This window comes from Pongo pygmaeus, chromosome 1 (assembly GCF_028885625.2).
Source record: "Pongo pygmaeus isolate AG05252 chromosome 1, NHGRI_mPonPyg2-v2.0_pri, whole genome shotgun sequence".
In the NCBI taxonomy this organism is placed as follows: Eukaryota; Metazoa; Chordata; class Mammalia; order Primates; family Hominidae; genus Pongo; species Pongo pygmaeus.
In genome coordinates, this window is record NC_072373.2 from 70,653,190 (window position 1) to 70,675,654 (window position 22,465).

Sequence of the window (22,465 nt, forward strand, 5' to 3'; positions counted from 1 at the left end):
CACACTTTTCTACAACTTTACATTTTTTCCAAATAAAAAAAGTTAGAACAGGCCGGGAATGGTGGCTCATGCCTATAATGCCCGCACTTTGGGAGGCCGAGGCCTGTGGGTCACCTGAGGTCAGGAATTCGAGACCAGCCTGGCCAACATGGTGAAACCCTGTCTCTACTAAAAATACAAAAATTAGCCGAGCATGGTGGTGGGCACCTGTAATCCCAGCTATGTGGGAGGCCTGAGGCAGGAGAATGGCTGGAACCCCAGAGGTGGAGGTTGCAGTGAGCCGATATCATGCCACTGCACTCTAGCCTGGGCGACTGAGTGAGACTCCATCTAAAAAAAAAATCAGAACATAAAAGCAATGAGCAAAGTCACTTAAAATATTACCTGAATTTGTATCTCCACCGTTGTGACATCTCTTATGTGCTGTGTTTTGTTCCTGTGTTGAAATTGGACTTTTTTTTTTTTTTTTTTGGTGATGGAGTCTCACTCTGTCCCCCAGGCTGGAGTGCGGTGGCATGATCTCAGCTCACTGCAACCTCCACCTCCCAAGTTCAAGCAATTCTCTTGCCTCAGCCTCCTGAGTAGCTGGGATTACAGATGCGTGCCACCACGCCCAATTGATTGATTGACTGATTAATTTTATTTATTTATTTATTTTTGAGATGGAGTTTTGCTCTTGTTGCCCAGGCTGGAGTGCAATGGCGCGATCTCGGCTCACTGAAACCTCTGCCTCCTGGGTTCAAGTGATTCTTCTGCCTCAGCCTCCCAAGTAGCTGGGATTACAGGTGTGCACCACTATGCCCGGTTAATTTTGTATTTTTAGTAGGGACAGGGTTTCTCCATGTTGGTCAGGCTGGTCTGGAACTCCCAACCTCAGGTGATTCGCCCGCCTCAGCCTCCCAATATTTTTTATTTTTAAAGATGGAGTCTAGGCCGGGCGCGGTGGCTCGCGCCTGTAATCCCACCACTTTGGGAGGCCGAAGCAGGTGGATCACCTGAGATCAGGAGTTCAAGACCAGCCTGGCCAACATGGCGAAACCCCGTCTCTACTAAAAATACAAAATTAGCCAGGTGTGGTGGCACATGCCTGTAATCCCAGCTACTCAGGAGGCTGAGGCAAGAGAATCGCTTGAACCCAGGAGGCGGAGGTTGCGGTTAGCTGAGATCGTGCCATTGCACTCCAGCCTTGGCAACAAGAGTGAAACTCTGTCTCAAAAAAAAAAAAAAAAAAGATGGAGTCTTGCTCTGTGGCCCAAGCTAGAGTGCAGTGGCGTGATCTCAGTTCACTGCAACCTTTGCCTACCTGGTTCAAACGATCCTCCTGCCTCAGCCTCCTGAGTAGCTGGGATTATAGGCACCTGCCACCACGCCTGAATAATTTTTGTATTTTTAGTAGAGGCAGGGTTTCACCACGTTGACCAGGCTGGTCTCAAATTCCTGATCTTGTGATCTGCCTGCCTCGGCCTCCCGAATTGCTGGGATTACAGGCATGAGCCACCGTGCCCACCCAAAATCGGAGTTCTTATGTCTTCCAATCCCACTGTATTGTAATCACTCACATAGTTATTCTGTGCTCCTTGTATCACTCAGCATACAGCAAACACTCACAAATATTTGCTAATGCTAGAAAAAAAAATGATAGAAAACCTCACAGCTCCCCACTGTGCCATGCTCCCTCTGGTCTTCCTTAGGGCGGGGAGAATGCTTCCTTCCTCTGTTTCCCCTTCCTCCAGATTCCCACGTTGGGGGAAGCCTTCCTAGCCCTGCTTCTGTGCTCTTAGGTCATTTCCCCTTCTTTAGCACTCATTGCACAGTATATTCTAACTGTCAATTTTCTTTACTGGATTCTCCAACCACACTACAGTTTCCTTGAGGAGAAGGGAATTTTGTCTGCCTTTTTTACAGCTGTTACCTTAGTCCCTGATACAGTAGCTGGCACACAGTAAGAGCTTAATACTTAGTGAATGAATGGCCAATGCTAGGGTGACTAATGTTTTAAAGAGCCAAACTGGCTGGGCACGGTGGCTCATGCCTGTAATTCCAGCACTTTGGGAGGCTGAGGCAGGTGGATCACCTGAGGTTGGGAGTTCGAGACAAGCCTGACCAACATGGAGAAACCTCGTCTCTACTAAAAATACAAAATTAGCCGGGCGTGGTGGTGCATGCCTATAATCCCAACTACTCAGGAGGCTGCAGCAGGAGAATCGCTTTAACCCGGGAGGTGGAGGTTGCGGTGAGCTGAGATCGCGCCATTGCCTGGGGAACAAGAGCAAAACTCCGTCTCAAAAAAAAAGAGACAAACTGGAATACAGCCATACTAGAAACTCCCCCAAATACATGTATAGCTATACGCATATATGTTGTAAATTTAGCATAAAATATGAACACAGTGTTTATTTGATATCAAAGGGGTTTTGATTATTATGGTAAAACTATTTCTTAGAAGTTCAAAGTCCTCCTTTTCAGGAGGGACTCTTTATTGAGTTAATCTTTATATTATCATTATTATTTTTGAGACAGGGTCTCACTCTGTTGCTCTGGCTGGAGTGCAGTGGCACGATCATAGCTCACTGCAGCCTCGACCTGCTGGGCTTAAGCAATCCTCCCACCTCAGCCTCCCAAACAGGGAGTATAAGCATGAGCCACCACACTCAGCTAATTTAAAAACATTTTTTGTAGAGATGGAGTCTCATTATGTTGGCCAGGCTGGACTTGAACTCCTGAGCTCAAGTGTTCCTCCCGCCTCGGCCTCCCAAAGTGCTGGGATTACAGGTGTGAGCCACCATGCCCAGCCAATCTTTGTATTCTTTATTACAGTTTTATACTCACTTCCCATTTAATACTCTTTTCTTTTCCTTCCTTCCTTCCTTCCTTTCTCTCCCTCTTCCTTCCTTCCCTTCTCTCTCTCTTCCTTCCTCCCTTCCTCCCTTCTTTCTCTCTCTTCCTTTCTTCCCTCCCTTTCTTTCCTTCCTTCCTTCCTTCCTCCCTTCCTTCCTTCCTCCCTCTCTCTCTTTCCTTTTTCTTTCTTTCTTTCTTTCACAGGGTCTCAGTCTGTCACCCAGGATGGAGTACAGTGGCGCGATCTTGGCCCACTGCAACAATCTCGGCCCGCTGCAGCCTCAACTTCCCAAGCTCAGGCCATCCTCCTGCCTCAACACTCCCCACCCGACTACCCCTCTGTCCCCGAGTAGCTGGGATTACAAGCGAGCACCACCACGCCTGGCTAATTTTTATATTTTTTTGTAGGGACGGGTTTTTGCCATGTTGCCCAGGCTGTAATACTTTTTTCTGATCAACTTATTACATATACATATACATATTAAACATGATATATATATGTATTGTGTATAGATATACTTTTTTAATTTTCACTTTTTCAAATTCTATTTCTAACCCATTGCTCCCATAAAGGGAACCTACTAAGTTTATGGGACTTTACTTATAGCTAGCCATTCTAACTTGTTGCATTAATTCTAAAACTCTTTAGTTGAGCATCCCAGATTTTCTATATACATGGTCATAGCGGCTGGGCATGGTGGCTCACGTCTGTAATCCCAGCACTCTGAGAGGCGAGGTGGGCGGATTGCCTGAGGCCTGGAGTTCGAGACCAGCCTGATCAACAGGAAGAAACCCTGATTCTACTAAAAATACAAAATTAGCTGGGCGTGGTGGTACATGCCTATAATCCCAGCTATTCAGGAGGCTGAGGCAGGAGAATCGCTTGAACCCTGGAGGCAGAAGTTGCGGTGAGCCAAGATCACACCATTGCACTCCAGCCTGGGGAACAAAAGCAAAACTCCGTCTCAGAAAAAAATGAATAATGGCCTTCTAATTAATGTATGCATACCTTTGGGTTACACCAAGACTTTGCCAATGCTATATCAACAGGGAAGGTTTAACAGCCTCCAGATACTTAGGTTATGTGTGTTCTTTTTCCTAAAGCTGGTGACCATGTGTCTCTCTTCCTCATACTTGAAAGGCACTTTTTGGTAATGATACTCAGGATTGTAATTAAATTTTCCAATAGTATTCTAGTTATCTAACCAAACTGTCGTTTTACAGTGCAAGAAACTCAGTCCCCATGAGATTTTCTGATGCTTCAAGGGTCATACAGTTCCATGTTACCTTCCTCTAATTTAGTAGAAAAATTTATGCCAGGCTGGCATGGTGGCTCACGTCTGTAATCCCAGCACTTTGGGAGGCTGAGGTGGGCGGATCATCTGAGGTCAAAAGTTTGATACCAGTCTGGCCAACATGGAAAAACCCCGTCTCTACTAAAAATACAAAAATTAGCCGGGCATGTTGGCACATGCCTGTAATCCCAGCTACTCAGGAGGCTGAGGCAGGAGAGCACTTGAACCCAGGAGACGGAGGTTGCAGTGAGCCAAGATTGTGCCACTGCACTCCAGCCTGGGCAACAGAGCGAGATTCTGTCTCAAAAAGAAAAGAAAAAAGAAAAATTTATACAATTATGGGTTCAGAAATTATTTTAATGATTCTAATTTCTAAATGGTGATTGTATCAAGAAACTAAAGTTTATTATTAGCATTCAGTAGGCCCTTTTCTCCTGCTGCCTAACTTGCCTAACATCTTAGGATTACTTACTTCTTCATCAGTTTCTTCCATTTCTATCATATAGTCCTATATAAGAGATTTCTATATATTAAGTTAATTATACCTATTAATTCAGGAAATAATTGTGAAACTGATGGTCAATATTCTTTTCTTAAATTTTACAGGTAACTCTTGTTTTGAACCTTTCAGCTGTATTTCAAGTGGGAGTCTTACAGGTGTAGAAGATAGAAGATGAAAGGTGTTTTATGATGTAGGCTCCAAAATCAGAGTCAATTCTGCCATATTAATTGGTCAAAGCAAACCACAGGACCAGCCCAGATTCAAGGAAGAGAGAAACAGACTATACACTCTGAAGCACATTGGATGTCATCATAAGTTAAACCTCTCTTTCTCAGGGGAAATGATTTTAAAGCACAGAGGTAATTTGAACCTCTGAAATTGAAGTTGAATTGCAAATAAATTACAGTTTTATTTCATTTTATTTTATGAGACAGGGTCTTACTCTGTCCCCAGGCTGGAGTGCAGTAGTCCAATCACAGCTCACTGCAGCCCCAACCTCCTGGGCTCAGATGATCCTCTCACCTCAGCCTCCCAGGTAGCTGGGACTACAGGCACACACCACCATACCTGGCTAACTTTTTGGATTTTTTGTGGAGATAGAGTTTCACCATGTTGCCCAGGCTGGTCTTAAACTCCTGGGCTCAAGCGATCTGCCCGCCTCAGCCTCTCAAAGTGCTGAGATTACAGGTGAGAGCCACTGCACACAGCCCAAGTTACAGTTTTAGTACTGAAATTGAAAGTCTTGTTTAACTTGGCTATCCTTTCCTGGTGACACTTTTTTTCTTTCCTTTCTTTTTTTTTTTGAGACGGAGTTTCACTCTGTCACCCAGGCTGGAGTACAGTGTACGATCTTGGCTCACTGCAACCTCTGCCTCCTGGATTCAAGTGATTCTCCTGAGTCAGCCTTTCAAGTAGCTGAGATTACAGGTGCTCAACACCACACCTGGCTAATTTTTTGTATTTTTAGTAGAGATGGGGGTTTCACCATGTTGGTCAGGCTGGTCTCGAACTCCTGACCTCAAGAGATCCACCTGCCTCAGCTTCCCAAAGTGCTGGGATTACAGGCGTGAGCCACTGTGCCCGACCTCTTTTTTTTTTTTTAAGTTCTGAAGGAGGTTTATTTCTAAAAAAAATGAGTCATTTTTTTTCGACTGTGATTTTTTGTTGCAACCTACATGTAACAGTGAGCAACTCAGGGTGTTCCGTTCATACCCTTCCCCCCTTTAAGGCTACTTAGGCCTCTTTAAAGATCATCAAATAGTTTTGGAGAAATGGCACATAAATTTCTGTTTTACTGTAATCCTTTTCTCCATTCTCATCTTCAGAATAATTTGCAAATTAGAAATGAACATTCTTCTCATCCTATACTTTGAAAATATGATGTTACGGCAAGTCAATATTTTCTATGGCAGGCATCAATGATAGTCATCTTATAGGCACGTGTCTAAATAGGCTACCTTCTTCTATTTCTGTCAAAAGTCTCATTGAGTGTTTCTGCATGTTTTAAGAAAATTGAAAACTCACCAAAAACTTTTATTATTGTCTTAGTCTGTTTGAGCTGCTATAAAAAGATGCCTTAGACTGGGTAATTTATAAACAACATGGGCCGGGCGCAGTGGCTCACGCCTGTAATCCCAGCACTTTGGGAGGCCGAGGCGGGTGGATCATGAGGTCAGGAGATCGAGACCATCCTGACTAACACAGTGAAACCCCGCCTCTACTAAAAAATATACAAAAAAGTAGCCAGGCGTGGTGGCGGGCGCCTGTAGTCCCAGCTACTCCGGAGGCAGAGGCAGGAGAATGGCGTGAACCTGGGAGGTGGAGCTTGCAGCAAGCCGAGATTGCACCACTGCATTCCAGCCTGGGTGACAGAGCCAGATTCCATCTCAAAAATAAAAAATAAAATAAACAACAGGGCCAGGCCTGGTGGCTTATGCCTGTAATTCTAGCACTTTGGGAGGCCAAGGTGGGCGGATCACCTGAGGTCAGGGATTTGAGACCAGTGTGGCCAACATGGTGAAACCCCATTTCTACCAAAAATACAAAAATTAGTCAGGTATAGTGACGGGCGCCTGTAGTCTCAGCTACTTGGGAGGTTGAGGCAGGAGAATCACTTGAACCTAGGAGGTGGAGGTAGCAGTGAGCCGAGATTGCACCACTGCACTCCAGCCTGGGCGACAGAGTGAAACTTTGTCTCAAAAAAATAAAAATAAAAAAAAAAATAAATAAATAAATAAATAAACAGCAGGTATTTACTGCTCACAGCTCTGGAGGCTAGGAAGTCCAAGATCGTGAGGCCTGTAGATTTAGTGTCTGATGAGGGCTCACTCTTGGCTTCATAGATGGCATCTTCTTGTTGTGTCCTCACGTCGCAGAAGAATCCAGCAGCTTACTCAGGGCCTTTATAAGGTGTTAATCGCATTAATAAGGGCTAGTCTTCATGACCTAATCATCCACTAAAAGCACCACCGCTTAATACTATTGCACTGGGGATTAGGTTTCAACGTAGGAATTTTGGAGGACACAAACATTCAGGGCACAAGTAAACAAATCATACATTGTCTTCGTCCATTTTGTACTGCTGTAACAGAATACCACAGACTGGGTAATTTATAACAAAGAGAAATTTATAGGCTCACAGTTCTAGAGTCTGGGAAGTTCAAGATCAAGCAGCTAGCATGTTGCGAAGGCCTTCTTGCTGCTTTGTCTCATGGCAGAAGGTGGAAGGGCAAGGAGTGAGAGTGAGAGAGCAAGAGGGTGCCGAACTTGGTTTTATAACAAACCCACTCTTGATAACTAACCCACTCTCACAATAATGACATTAATTACCTCCTATTAGGCCCTATCTCTCAACACTGTAGCACTGGGGATTAAGTTTACAACACATAAGCTTTAGGGGACACATTCAAATCATAGCAGTCTGCCCCGGCCCCCCAAATTCATATTTTTCTCACAATACAAAATACATTCATTCCATCCCAATAGTCCCCAATGTCTAACTTTTTCCAGCATCAACTCAAAAATCCAAAGTCCAGAGTCTCATCTAAATCACATATGAGTGGGACTCAAGGCAAAATTCATCCTGAGGTAAATTCCTCTCCCACTGTGAGCCTGTAAAATTAAAAAACTAAGTGTTTTCAAAATACAATGATGGGACAGGCATAGAATAGATCTTTCCATTCCAAATTGGAGAAATGGGCAAGAAGAAAGGGGTAACTGGTCCCAAGTAAGTCCAGAATCCAACAGGGAAAACAACATTCATTATTAAAGCTAGAGAATAATCTCCTTTGACTCCGTGTCCTGCATCCAGGGCACATGGAGGCAGGGGTTGGGCTCCCAAGGCCTTGGGCAGTAACTCTCATGTACTGGAGTCTTGTACCTGCAGAATTTATTGTTGTTGTTGTTTCTGTGACTCAAGGCATCACTTGATAAACTGTAGAAAGTGTGACTGTTGGTGGCTGGGCGCAGTGGCTTATGCCTGTAATCCCAGCACTTTGGGAGGCTGAGGTGGGCGGCTCACTTGAGGTCAGGAGTTCAAGACCAGCCTAGCCAACGTGGTGAAACCCTGTCTCTATAAAAATACAAAAATTAGCTGGGTGTGGTGGTGCATGCCTTGTAATCCCAGCTACTTGGGAGGCTGAGGCACGAGAATCACTTGAACCCGGGAGGTGGAGGTTGCAGTGAGCCGAGATCACGCCACTGCACTTCAGCCTGAGCAACAGAGCGAGACTCCATCTCAAAAAAAAAAAAAAAAAAAAGAAAGTGTGACTGTTGGTAGGACCTGTCAGAATCAGCTCTCTATTATGAGGGGCCAACCCATCTGTCATCAAATCAAATTTCCCCTTTTGTTTGCCAACAAGACGTTTAGTTGCAACCTCAGAATCAGGAAGTATAACTTTATTCAGTTTCATAGAGCAATCAAGGAATGCGTGCTAATCCATGTTAGTTTTTGTGATATGCCCAAATCAATTCACCAGCAGCTGTTTTAGACTGAGCATTGGTGTCTTTTGAGGAGATGCAAAAAAGTTTCATTGATGCAGAAGTACTTACCTTTCTCATTCTGGACTTGTGAGATTTAGTCTTAAAGTTAGTACTTTCACTGTCCAACTCCAAATTATTTCTTGCAAATTGTGTGGTATGCTGTTTTGGTTATTTGCCTCTTTAATCCTGTTATATGGGTCCTTCTATCTATATTGCATTAAAACAACACAGTAGCTTAGTCTCGTTTTGCAATGATGTCAAGGTAATGCTGGCATAGGTATTGTAATTGTTCTTTTTCATTATTTGAACTTTTAGAAAACATGGTCACAATATTAAAAGTTAAATAGTACTATCTTGATACAAAACACAATCGTTAATCCACAGGCAAAGTCAAAAACAGAATATTACAAAACACATAAATAACCCACTTCAACTGCATCCCTTGGAGTAAGGCAACAATGGAAGATCTGTTCTTGTGAACTGCTAATCAGAGTGACCAACATCAGCCTGGGGAACTGAGATGGGAGCCGCAACCAGCGACTACAGAAAGCAGATAATTTATGTTGAATCTATTTGACACTAACAATAGTGTTGCTTTCAGCCTCTATTTTGGGGGACATCACAAGGCTTTTGCACTGGGACTTTTCCTGTTGCTGGCAAGGGGCTTCCCAGGACCTGGGATTTTCATGCTGGGCCACTCCTTTCACATAATTGCCTTTCTCACTCTATTCAGATGCTCACACAAGATTGTTGCTCTGTGGGGACGCTCTATTCAGCCTACTTGGACTCTAACATTTCTTCCTCCTGGCTGACTGTCCTCCCAACATGGATTCTCCTTTACCCTGCCTGGGCTGTCCCTTGATAAGTGTAGTGCTTAACACACAAACAAAAAGATATAGACTAGAAGAGAATAGAAAGTAGCGGTATATTGCAGTAAGAGTAAGGATTATAGGCCAGGCACAGTGTCTCATGCCAGTAACCCCAACACTTTGGGAGGTGAGGTGGGAGGATCCCAGGAATTTGAGACCAGCCTGGGCAACATAGGGAGACCCTGTCTCTAAAAAAGTTTAAAAATTGACCAGGTGCGGTGGCTCACGCCTGTATTCCCAGCACTTTTGGAGGCTGAGGTGGGCGGATCACCCTGAGGTCAGGAGTTCGAGACCAGCCTGCCCAATATGGTGAAACCACGTCTTTACTAAAAATACAAAAATTAGCTGGGCACGGTGGCTCACGCCTGTAATCCCAGCACTTTGGGAGGCCGAGGTGGGTGGATCACCCGAGGTCGGGAGTTCGAGACCAGCCTCAGCAACATGGTGAAACCCTGTCTCTACTAAAAATACAAAAACAGCTGGGTGTGGTGGCACATGCCAATAGTCCCAGCTACTCGGGAGGCTGAGGCAGGAGAATCGCTTGAACCCAGGAGGCGGAGGTTGCGGTGAGCCGAGATGGTGCCATTGCACTCCAGGCTAGGCAACAAGAGTGAAACTCTGTCTCACAAAAAAAAAAAAAAAACCTACAAAAATTAGCTGGGCGTGGTGATGCGCACCTGTAATCCCAGCTACTTGGGACTCGGGAAGCTGAGGCAGGAGAATCACTTGAACACAAGAGGCAGAGGTTGCTGTGAGGTGAGATTGCACCACTCCACTCCAGCCTGGGTGACAGAGTGAGACTCCATCTCAAAAATAAATAAATAAATAAATAAATAAGAGTTTAAAAATTATCTGGCCATGGCGATGCACACCTGTAGTCCCAGCTAGTTGGGAGGCTGAGGCAGGAGGAATTGCTTAAGCCTAAGAGGTCAAGGCTGCAGTGAGCTATGATCACACCATTGCAATCCAGTCTGGGTGACAGAGTAAGACTCTGTCTTAAAAAAAAACAATAGGGGGCTTCTGGCCATTCATACTGCAGTTGGTCAGTGTTCGGTTGAAGGATTCTGTGCGCTATTGGACCCAGAGCGTGACGGCTCCGCTAGGATGAAGCTCGTGAGATTTTTGATGAAACTGAGTCATGAAACTGTAACCATTGAATTGAAGAATGGAACACAGGTCGATGGAACAATCACAGGTGTGGATGTCAGCATGAATACACATCTTAAAGCTGTGAAAATGACCCTGAAGAACAGAGAACCTGTTTAGCTGGAAACGCTGAGTATTCGAGGAAATAACATTCGGTATTTTATTCTACCAGACAGTTTACCTCTGGATACACTACTTGTGGATGTTGAACCTAAGGTGAAATCTAAGAAAAGGGAAGCTGTTGCAGGAAGAGGCAGAGGCAGAGGAAGAAGAAGAGGACGTGGCCATGGCAGAGGAAAAGGGGGTCCCAGGCGATAATGTCTCTCAAGATTACTGTTTCAAAGTCATACGGGATTTGGGATATTTTTTGTACAGGTTGTGTTTGTTTATGTCAGTTTTTAATAAACATAAATGTAGGACAGAGCTGTCTATTTAGTATATCAAAGTTTTAGTAGTTTCCTCCACATTCACGAAATTACCACAGTGAGAGCTAAGCATTTCTACTGGGCAGTTTCATTTTTAGATGATCAGGTTTTAAGTTTTTGAACTAAAATTTTTCTTTTTCTTTTTATGATGAATAAGGTTAAAAGAAAAGCCTTAGACAAATTAAATTTGGCACAGTTTAATTGAGCAAAGGACAATTCACAAATCAGGTAGCCCCTGAACCATAATAAGCTCAGAGGCTTCAGCCCAGCTGCATAGTTGAAGATTTATGGACAGAAGGAAAGTGATGTATGGAAAATGGAAGTGAGATACAGCAACAGCCGGATTAGTTACAGTTCAGCATTTGCCTTATTTGAATATGGTTTGAACAGTTTGCTGTCTTTGGTTGGCTGAAACTTAGTGATTGGCACAAGAGTAGGGTACCGTCTGTTTACACATCCAGTTAGGCTACAGTTCTATGTACTGAGAGACCTTTAAGCTGAACTTGAGATATGTAAAGAGACTTTAGGCTAAACTTAACATATATATAGAATATATACCCTTTTACTTCACATGCACTGAATATGCATTTTATTGCTTTACTCTTCATTCTGTGGCACCTACCCACAGGGGAAGTAAGAAGTTCGTTTTGGTATTTTGGAAACTAAAGTCCTTATGGGACGGGGTCTAGAATTGATTCTCCTTTTCTGAGTTTTACTCCACAGAGTCTTAGGTACCTGGTAAAAAGTCCTCTTCTAAATTAAGGGTCATTGCTTTGTTGTCTAGCTGCTAATGTCTTACTTTTGTTTCTTTTGCCTTTTAATCAGTTCTCAAGATATAGTTTTATGTTTTCCAAGTTATAACTTGGAGTTAATGGTCACTAGATTATCAGTTATGAGCAGTGTTAAAATCTCCTGTTAATGTGTAATGTACCTGTCAGTGCCTCCTTTATTAAGGGGTTCTTTGAGAATAAAAGAGAAAAGACCTAAACAAACAAACAAACAAACAAAAAACAATAGGGGATTGTTTCCTGAAATCCATTTTTTTTTTTTTTTTTGAGACAGGGTCTTGTTATTTCTCCCAGGCCAGAGTGCAGTGGCACAATCATAGCTCACTGCAGTCTTGATCTCCTGGGCTCGGGGTATACTCTTACCTTAGCCTCCCTAGTAGCTGGGACCACAGGCACACACCACCATGCCCAGCTAATTTTTCATTTTTTTGTAGAGATGAGATCTCACTATGTTGCCCAGGGTGGTCTCGCACTCCTAGGATCAAGCAATCCTCCCACCTCAGCCTCCCAAGGTGCTAGGATTATAGGTGTGAGCCAACATGGCCAGCCTCTGAAATTCTTAAAATTTGTTGTGTGTGTGTATATGTGTGTGTTAATAACTGCATTAACTATATTGCCATGTAAAATGTATTTCTTACTGTTGATAAAGGTAAAATAACATTTGAAAACCAGTATTTATAGTATGATCCCAATTTTGCTTTAAAAAAAGTGAACCAACTCTTAACAGGGTAGTGAGGAGAGAATAAAGAAAAACTTTTACCTTTTTAAACTATGTTCAATATTACTTTAATTCTTATAACTAAGATACGTATTATTTACTTTAAAAAATTAACAAAAATGGGGGCCGGGCACAGTGTCTTACGCCTGTAATCCCAGCACTTTGGGAGGCCCAAGCAGGTGGATCACCTGAGGTCAGGAGTTCAAGACCAGCCTGACCAACATGGTGAAACCCCATCTCTACTAAAAATAAAAAATTAGCTGAGTGTGGCGGTGCATGCCTGTAATCCCAGCTATTTGGGAGGCTGAGGCAGAAGAGTCGATTGAACCTGGGAGGTGGAGGTTGCAGTGAGCCGAGATTGCTTCATTGCACTCCAGCCTGGGCAAAAGAGTGAAACTCTGTCTCAAAAAAAAAAAAAAAATTAACAAAAATGGGCTGGGCACGGTAGCTCACACTTGTAGTCTTAGCACTTTAGGAGGCTGAGGCAGGTGGATCACCTGAGGTCAGGAGTTTGAGACCAGTCTGGCCAATATGTTGAAACCCCATCTCTACTAAAAATACAAAAATTAGCCAGGTGTGATGGCACACACCTTTCACACCTTTAATTCCAGCTACTGGAAAAGCTGAGACAGGAGAATCACTTGAACCCGGGAGTTGCAGTGAGCCGAGTTCTTGCCACTGCACTCCAGCCTGGGCAATAGTGAGACTCTGTCTCAAAAACAAACAAACAAACAAACCAAAAACCACAAAGGCCGGGCACGGTGGCTCACGCCTGTAATCCCAACACTTTGGGAGGCCAAGGCAGGCGGATCACCTGAGGTCAGGAGTTTGAGACCAGCCTGGCCAACATGGTGAAACCTTGTCTCTACTAAAAATACAAAAAATTAGCCGGGCCTAGTGGCACATGCCTGTAATCCCAGCTACTCGGGAGGCTGAGGCAGGAGAATCGCTTGAACCTGGGGGGCAGAGGTTTCAGTGAGCCGAGATCACGCCACTACACTCCCATCTGGGCGACAGAGCAAAACGAACTCTCAAAAAAAAAACAAAAACCCACAAAAATGTAAATATGTGTACATATGCACAAACAAACAAAAGAAAAAAATGCTTAAAGGAAAAAAAAGAAAAACACCAAAAATACTTATATCTGAGTGGTAAGAGTATGGATAGCTTTTTCCTTCTTCTTTGTACTTTTCTGCTTTTGCAAATTTCCTAAAATGAGAATTTATTACCTGGTCATTTTCAATTTAAATTTCCAAAAGAAATATTAGAGTGGCATGTACCCGTAGTCCGGCTGTTTGGAAGGCTGAGGCAGGAAGATCACTTGAGCCTAAGAGTCCAGGCTGCAATGAACTATAACTGTGTCACTAAACTACAGCCTAGGTGGCAGAGCAAAACACCATCCCTTAAAAAAAGAAAATTAAAGAGAAATATGAGGGGGTCCACCTCAGTGACCTCATTTTAACTTGATTACTTCCGTAAGAACTCTATTTCCAAATATGGTCACATTGTGAAGTATTAGGGGTTAGGACTTCAACACATGAATTTCGTGGGAGGCACAATTCAGCCCATCCACAACACCAAGTTTGCTCATAGCATGGTGGTCTCAAATGCTAAGAGAGCAAGAGCAAACGCTGCAATGCCTCCTGAGTCCTCAGCTACAAAACTCTTAACAACCTTCCTTCCATCATATTCTATTAGTCAAAGCAAGTCACAAGGCCAGTACAGATTCAAAGGGTTTAAAGGGTGGGGAAATAGATTTACCTCTTGATAAAAAGACCAGCAAGGCTGGGCGCAGGTGACAGTGCAAGACTCCATCTCAAAAAAAAAAAAAAAAAAAAAAAAAAAAAGACCAGCAAAATATTATGGCCATGTTTTCAACCTAGCACAGGTCTTTAAGGTTTTTTTTGTGTGTTTTTTTCGAGACAGAGTTTCACTCTTGTTGCCCAGGCTGGGGTGCAATGGTGTGATCTCAGCTTACTGCAACCTCCGCCTCCCGGGTTCAAGCGATTCTCCTGCCTCAGCCTCCCAAGGAGCTGGGATTATGGGCATGCACCACCACACCTGGCTAATTTTGTATTTTTTTAGTTAAGATGGGGTTTCACCATGTTGGTCAGGCTGGTCTTGAGCTACTGACCTCAAGTGATCCATCTGCCTTAGCCTCCCAAAGTGTTAGGATTACAGTCATGAGCCACCATGCCCGGCCTTTTTTTTTTTTTTTTAAATAATTAACTAGCTATATGGCCTTGGAGGTATGACAAAAGCATAGATTCTTAGAAACAGAAGGGACCCAGGCCAATTTTAAGTCCCACTACTTAATACATTTCCTCTGCCCTCTGCCACCCCCAGCTCCTCCTCTTCTTTTCCCATTTGATGACATGTTCCTGGATAAGCTCATCAAGCCTCTGTGTCCCTGCTTAGGTTGTTTCCTCTCACTTGAAAGCCAGTACCTCCACCCCCACCCCATGTTTTTATTGAAGTATAGTGTTCATACAGAAAAGTGCATATGCTTACCCACTAAATATGTACAACGATTATGTTCCAATTAAAAATAATGTAAACACAAAAGTATTTATGTGTGTACATTTGACCCCTGAACAACACGGGTTTGAACTACAAGGGTGTAGTTATATGCAGAGTTTTTAAATCAAAGGCGGATGGCTTCAAGGGATGTGAAATATGCACATACATAAGTTAACTTTTTGTACAGGAGGGTTCTGCAGGGCACACGGGGCAACTTGAGTATGCATGAATTTTGGTATACATGGGGGGGGTCCTAGAACCAATCCCTCATGTATACAGAAGGATAACTGTATATATATATATGCATGTATACACGCACATATAGAAATCACATAAAATATATATCTCTCTCATAAGTTTGCTGCTTGACAAATTTTGCAAGGTAGACACTCCATTAGCATCTGAAAGCAGAACATTACCAGTACCTCAGAAGCCCTATTCATGTCTGTGTCCAAATTTCTTCGTTTTAAAAGGGCATCAGTTATACTGGATGACTTCACTTTAACTTGATTACTTCTGTAAAGACCCTATTTCCAAAGAAGTTCACTTTCTGTGGTACTAGGAGTTACGGCTTCAACATATCTTTTTGGGGGACACAATTCAACCCATTTAATGGGTCATATTAGAATTCAAGACATCTGAGATGTGATGAAATCATGCTTATAATCCATTTCTGCTTAAGCTAGTTTGAGTTGATTATCTGGTATAATCACAATGTAACCAATACAATCAATACAAATGCTCTGGTGCAACCATGTTTGCTTAATGCGAATTACTTACACATAATTAGTAAACTGGAGAATGGTGTCAGTAGAACAAGTAAGTTGTGTTACTTCATTTGGACTTTTCTCAGCATGTCAATGTTTTGAAGTGATATGTAATAAATATCCTCACAATTAGAGAAAGCTTTTAGCAATTTATGAAGACTTAAAAAATATATAATTGAACCATGCAGAAGTGCCATTGTATTTATTGTGAATACAAGTGCCTTCCTTCAGTGAATAAGCAACTAGTTCAGTGGCTTCAGGAACCACCAAAGTTTCTATTAAGCTATCTAGAAAGCTGCCAAGAGCAGATGAAGAAGCTGCAAAGACAATGTCCTATGTTCTCCTTTTAGAGGGTTTTCCAGACCTTCCTCAGGATCCTTGTTTCCTCTCCACTTCATAGGTGCATCTCTTGTGACTCTGCTTTCTGCCAAAAAGGGCAAGCTAAATTTGTTTCTCAATGTTCCCTAAAATGCAGTGCTCTTCCAATTTTGCTAAGCTAACTCCTACTTATCTCTTACCTCTTTCCCTTTGCCTGCTCCTGGGAGAAGTTCCACATCGCCTCAATTACCTTACCTTCAAATGGTTATATGTTTCCACAGCAACCCCTTATTCCCCTACCAACACTTATTACATGTTTTTGTAATTACTTGTTTATGGATGTCTTCCTCAGTAGAGTATAAGCGGGTTGGTCTTATTCACCAGTGTATCTCCAGTAATTAGTACAGCGCCTGGAATACAGAAAGCGCTCCTTAAATATGAATTAAATATGCTGGTCACGGAGGCTCATGCCTGTAATCCCAGCACTTTGGGAGGCAGAGGTGAGCAGATTACTTGAGGCCAGGAGTTCAAGATCAGCCTGGCCAACATGGTGAAACCCCATCTCTACTAAAAATAGAAAAAAATTAGCTGTTCGTGTTGGTGGGAGCCTGTAATCCCAGCTACTATAGAGGCTGAGGCAGGAGAATCATTTGAACCCGCGAGGTGGAGGTTTCAGTGAGGCGATATGGTGTCACTGTGCTCTACCCTGGGCCACAGAGCAAGACTCCATCTCAAATAATGATAATAATTAAATAAAATAGAACATTAGAAATCTTAATTTTCTATCTTTTGATAATTTGGTTGTAGTAATTTGCTAGGGCTGCCATAACAAAGTACCACAGACTGGGTGGCTTAAACAACAGAAATTTATTTTGTTACAGTTCTGGAAGCTGGAAGTCCAAGATCAAGGTTGGTTTCTCCTGAGACATCTCCTTGGTCTGTAGATGGCCACCTTCTCCCTGTATCTTCACAAGGTCTTCCCTCTGTGTGTGTCTGTGTCTAGATTTCCTCTTCTTATAAGGACACCAGTCCTATTGGGTTAGGGACCACCCTAATGGACTCATTTTAACTTGGTCACTTCTTCAAAGATGCTATCTCCAAAGACAGTCACATTCTGAGGTACTGCAGGTTACGACTTTAATATTTGAATTTTGTGGTGGTGGGGGACCCAATTCAGATCATAAGGGCCTTATGGAGGAGAGCTGAGGTATTCCAACCGGCAGCAGCACCAATGGCCAGACATGCGCATTCGGTCATCACGTACCTTCTAGCCCAGCCAGTGCTGTTACATGAACCAAGGTAAGATCAGCAGAACTGTCCAGCCAATCCATAGAAATGCAGGAAGTAATAAATCACTGCTGTTTTAAGCCACTAGGTTTTGTGGGATGTTTTGTTATGCAGCAGTAGAGAACTGAAACAACCCATTTCACATCAATAATAAACTAGGCCCAGGCCCACTACACTACAGTTAGTGATAGGCTACATGTTAAATGGAGTGTTTAGTCAGCTATTTCATTACCTTTGAAAGGGAAACGGGTAATAATTTGTTAATTTTAAATGAATAGATATTATTGCTACTGGTAACATTTATACAGCACTTGGCCAGTTGTTTGAAATAGTCTCCTAATAATTTATAAGGTTTTTTAAATCAAAGAAATGTTGAATCATACACTCTTGGGGCTAAAAGGAACAAGAGGTCATTTAATTTGTCTCCCTACTTTCAAAAAGAATGACTAATTCTGTGCCAGCCAGATAAGAATCTTCTAACTCCTCCTCTTCCTCGTTATCTCATCCAAAAAGACTTTTAAAGTGTCAATCTGTAAATGGAACTGTATTTGGCACTCTATAGGTCTTTAAAGATTTAATACAACAATGCAGACACAAATCACATAAACAAAGTCCAAAGAACTGTGCACATAAACAGTTTAAGAAAAATGCTGGCCAGGCTCTGGTGGCTCGCACCTGTAATCCCAGCACCGTGGGAGGCCGAGGCAGGTGGATCACGAGGTGAGGAGTTCAAGACCAGCCTGGCTAAGATGGTGAAACCTCATCTCTACTAAAAATACAAAAATTAGCGGGGTGTGGTGGTACACGCCTGTAATCTCAGCTACTCAGGAGGCTGAGGCAGAAGAATCGCTTGAACCTGGGAGGTGGAGGCTGCAGTGAGCTGAGATCATGCCACTGCACTACAGCCTGGGCAACAGAGTGAGACTCTGTCTCCAAGAAAAAAACAAAAAGAAAAGAAAAAGAAAAATGCTATACATAAAATTACAACAAAATTTTTTTCTCTCAATTTATCTACATAAACATTTTCAGCCCACATAGATAAATATAGATAGATAAACATAACTATATAAACATATGCATATATGCAAGAAAATAAAAGATTTGGGGAAACATGATAGCTTTCAAATATGTGAAGGATTTCATGTAAAATAAAGATTAGATTTGTTCTGTGTAGCTATATGGTAGAATTAGAACCGGGGTGAAACAGGTAGAAGTTTCAGGGGAACATTTTTCAGTTTATCTTTAGGAAGAACTTTTTTTTTTTTTTTTTTTGAGACTGAGTCTGGCTCTGTCACCCAGGCTGGAGTGCAATGGTGTGATCTCAGCTTACTGCCAGCTCCGCCTCCCGGGTTCACGCCATTCTCCTGCCTCAGCCTCCTGAGTAGCTGGGATTACAGGCGCCCGCCACCACGCCCGGCTAATTTTTTGTATTTTTAGTAGAGACAGGGTTTCACCATGTTAGCCAGGATGGTCTCGATCTCCTGATCTTGTGATCAGCCCACCTTGGCCTCCCAAAGTGCTGGGATTACAGGCGTGAGCCACTGCGCCCGGCCCAGGAAGAAGGTTTTAATAATTAGAACCTTTTGAAAGAAATGGATACCCTCACTGGAATTACTGCAGAGAGGATTCCAAGAGATTAGCCTACATGACCTCTAAGTTTCTTTCCAATTCTATGACACTTGAGTCATGTGTCAAAACAAAACAGCCGGGCGCAATGGCTCACGCCTGTAATCCCGGCACTTTGGGAGGCTGAGGCGGGTGGATCACAAGGTCAGGAGATCGAGACCATCCTGGCTAACACGGTGAAACCCCATCTCTACTAAAAAACAAAAAATTAGCCGGGTGTGGTGGTGGTTGCCTGTAGTCCCAGCTACAGGCGGGAGGCTGAGGCAGGAGAATGGCATAAACCCGGGAGGCGGAACTTGCGGTGAGCCGAGATCATGCCACTGCACTCCAGCCTGGGGGAGAGAGCAAGACTCCGTATCAAAAACAAAAAAAACAAAAAAAAAAACAAACATATTTGAGGGATGTAGAGGAAGGTAAGCGAATTTTATAACGAAAGAATTATTACCAGCTGTGGTTGTTTAAGGCCTGCACTGAGTAGAGTCTGAGGAAACTGTTAGGTCTTTATTGATAAGTCTGAGGTTCTCTTATCAAGGAGGCAGGATCTGAATAGAATACTGAAAAGGACAGTAGAATCCTGTAAGGGAGTCACTCGAGACTTACATTAGGGACAATATAATTATTGCAAAAGTCATAGATAAAAGGGATACATCTCAGAAAGAAATTGGCTAATTGGATAAAGTATGTATGCCTGCCATAGGAAGGGTGGAGGTTGGAGGAACAGGAGATGGAAGAACATTAGGCAATTATAATCCAGGTTATCCTGGAAAATAACTTTGAAACACTAAGTGAAATGTTTATTTTATTTATTTATTTATTTATTTATTTTTGAGACAGAGACTCCCTCTGTCACCCAGGCTGGGGTGCAGTGGCGCAATCTCCTCTCACTGCAACTTCCGCCTCCTGGGCTCAAGCAATTCTCCTGCCTCAGGTTCCCGAGTAGCTGGGATTACAGGCGCGCGCCCCCACGATCAGCTAGTTTTTGCATTTTTAGTAGAGACGGGGTTTCACCATGTTGGCCTGACTGGTCTCAAACTCCTGACCTCAAGTGATCCGCCCACCTTCGCCTCCCAAAGTGCTGGGATTACAGACATGAGCCACTGTGCCCGGCCCATTAGGTGAAAATTTTAGACTTAGACTTTGTACATAATGAAGGAGAGGGAGAGTGTGGTCAAAGCAATGAGAGAAGTAGTTTCTTTGAGTGAGTTGCTTGGTGCTAAAGGTGAGGAATCTCTAGGAAGAAAGGGCTAGTAGCAGGAGAAACCAGCGCAGAGATGACCTGAGCCTAAGCTAACAGTGTCTTACATAACGCTGTTTATACAGATGAAGGGAAGAGGTAGATATGAGAGATACTGTGAAACTGTAAAAAGTATGGCAATAGCCTAGAAATGCAGACTGGTGAAGTCAGGGATTAGTGAGGCATTACTCACAAGCTCCTTCCTTCTGGAGACAGTGGTGTTGCTCCTGTGATAAGGATGATGAGGATGAAGAGTATTTGTGTCTTCAGCATGCCTTATTGCTGTTGGTGATGTGTCTGATCTTTTATGCCGGCCTCTGGCCATTGCTCACATAAGGCTGTCCTTGTGCTATGTGCCCCATCCCTGCTACTTTCTTTCCCTGATTTCTGCCCCTGCCTAGAGCTCTCAGCTCCCTCAATTCAGTCTGAGACAGAACTATTTGGGATTATTTTAGATGTTGAGTTGCTGTGGCAGTAACCGCTGCTTATGGTAATGAGCCTTAGGTAATTCTCAGGCAAGTCACTTTGGCTTGGTTATATTGAGGTGAAATAGTTTCCTGTATCTAATTAACTAAATCTCTCTAGTCTATTTCTCTACTCTCCCTATTCTGAAAGTTCTCTTTTCACTTTAAAAATGAAAGAATAGAAAACAATGGCAAGATAATGGATGTCATCTAAGTCTCCACTTACATGATATTTGCTTTAGTCTATATAGGATCTTAAGAATCAATGGTAGAGGAGATCTTCATATGTAAAACAAAGGTATTATGTAATACTTCACATACACTTTGCTGGTGTTATCCAGGTAGGTATGACGAATAAAGGGATTATATGATTCTACATATTTTTATTGGTTGGCTGGTGTTTTTGTTTTTAGTTATATACAGGGTGGCAGGTAGAGGGGGCTCACCTGAATAAATACTTTATAATTTGTCCCATGATCTAAGTATATATATATATAAAATTTGAAAAAGGCTTGTAAAACCTAAAACCATTATGTTTTTTGTATTAATAGTATATGCATATATGACACCAGTTATATGCCAAATACCGTTTTAAGTACTATACATATATATTGACTAATTTAATTTTCACAATATTCCTATAAGGTAGATACTATTTGTTATCATCATCAGTTTACAGATAATGTACTGAGACACAAAAAGGTTATGTACTTTGCCCAGATCAAATAGTTCATAAGTATCAGGGCCAAGTTATGAACCCAAGCAGTCTGGCTTCAGAGCCCCTGCCCTTAGCCACTGCACTCTACTGCAGGCTGAGCAGCCCTTATCAGAAATGTTCGGACCACAAGTGTTTCAGATTTGGGAATATTTACATACACATAATGAGATATCTTGGTGATGCGACCCAAGTCTAAACACAAAATTCATTTATGTTTCATATACACCTTTATACACATAGCTTGAATGTAATTTAATATTTTAAAAATTTTGTGCATGAAACAAAGTTTAAGTACTTATGTGTGAAATGTTCCACCTCTGGCATCATATTGGTGCTCAAAAAATTTCGAATTTTGCAGCATTTTGGATTTTCAGATTTGAGATGTTCAACCCATATATTCATCTATTTTTATATAGTACGCATGAATTAGCAGAGAAACCAAACCATTATCCCCAAATTAAAATTTTCTCCCATAATAAAAATCAAACAATAAACCAAATTCCGGCTCTGTGACATCTTTATCCCTTGCGAATGAATTTTTTTCAGTAGTTGCAAACACTGGGAATTAGAAGAAAAGAAAGGTATTTTAAACACAGGGAAACTTTAATCCAAATGGAAAATTCATATTTTATCCAGCGTTTACACATAGTGTTTCCGTTCCCATTTTGGAGGTAATTTCAGTTATTTCTGGCCACACCCTGGATGGCAATGGAATAATTTCATAGTGCTTTTATAACAGGCAATATCTGCGTCAGTGGATGGTTCATCTAAGGTCAACCAGGTTCAGGAAAGATATGCAAAGGAGAGCTTCATCCAACTCTTCTCCCAACCCTACCTTTCCAGTGGTTGTTTTGTTCCTTCTTTGCAGTGGCTCCCGTCCTGTCTAATTTAAGCAAAATTTCAGTGTAGTACCTCCATTAACTGATACTTTTTATAAAGCAAATTGGGAAGCCAAAAGAATAACAGGAG

The 22,465-nt window shown here is 42.5% G+C and overlaps 1 pseudogene; it reads left to right on the forward strand.

The window, feature by feature from the left end:
* The first annotated feature begins 10,567 nt into the window (after positions 1-10,567).
* On the forward strand, positions 10,568-10,956 carry LOC129017296 (small nuclear ribonucleoprotein Sm D1-like; annotated as a pseudogene).
* The last annotated feature ends 11,509 nt before the right edge of the window (positions 10,957-22,465 follow it).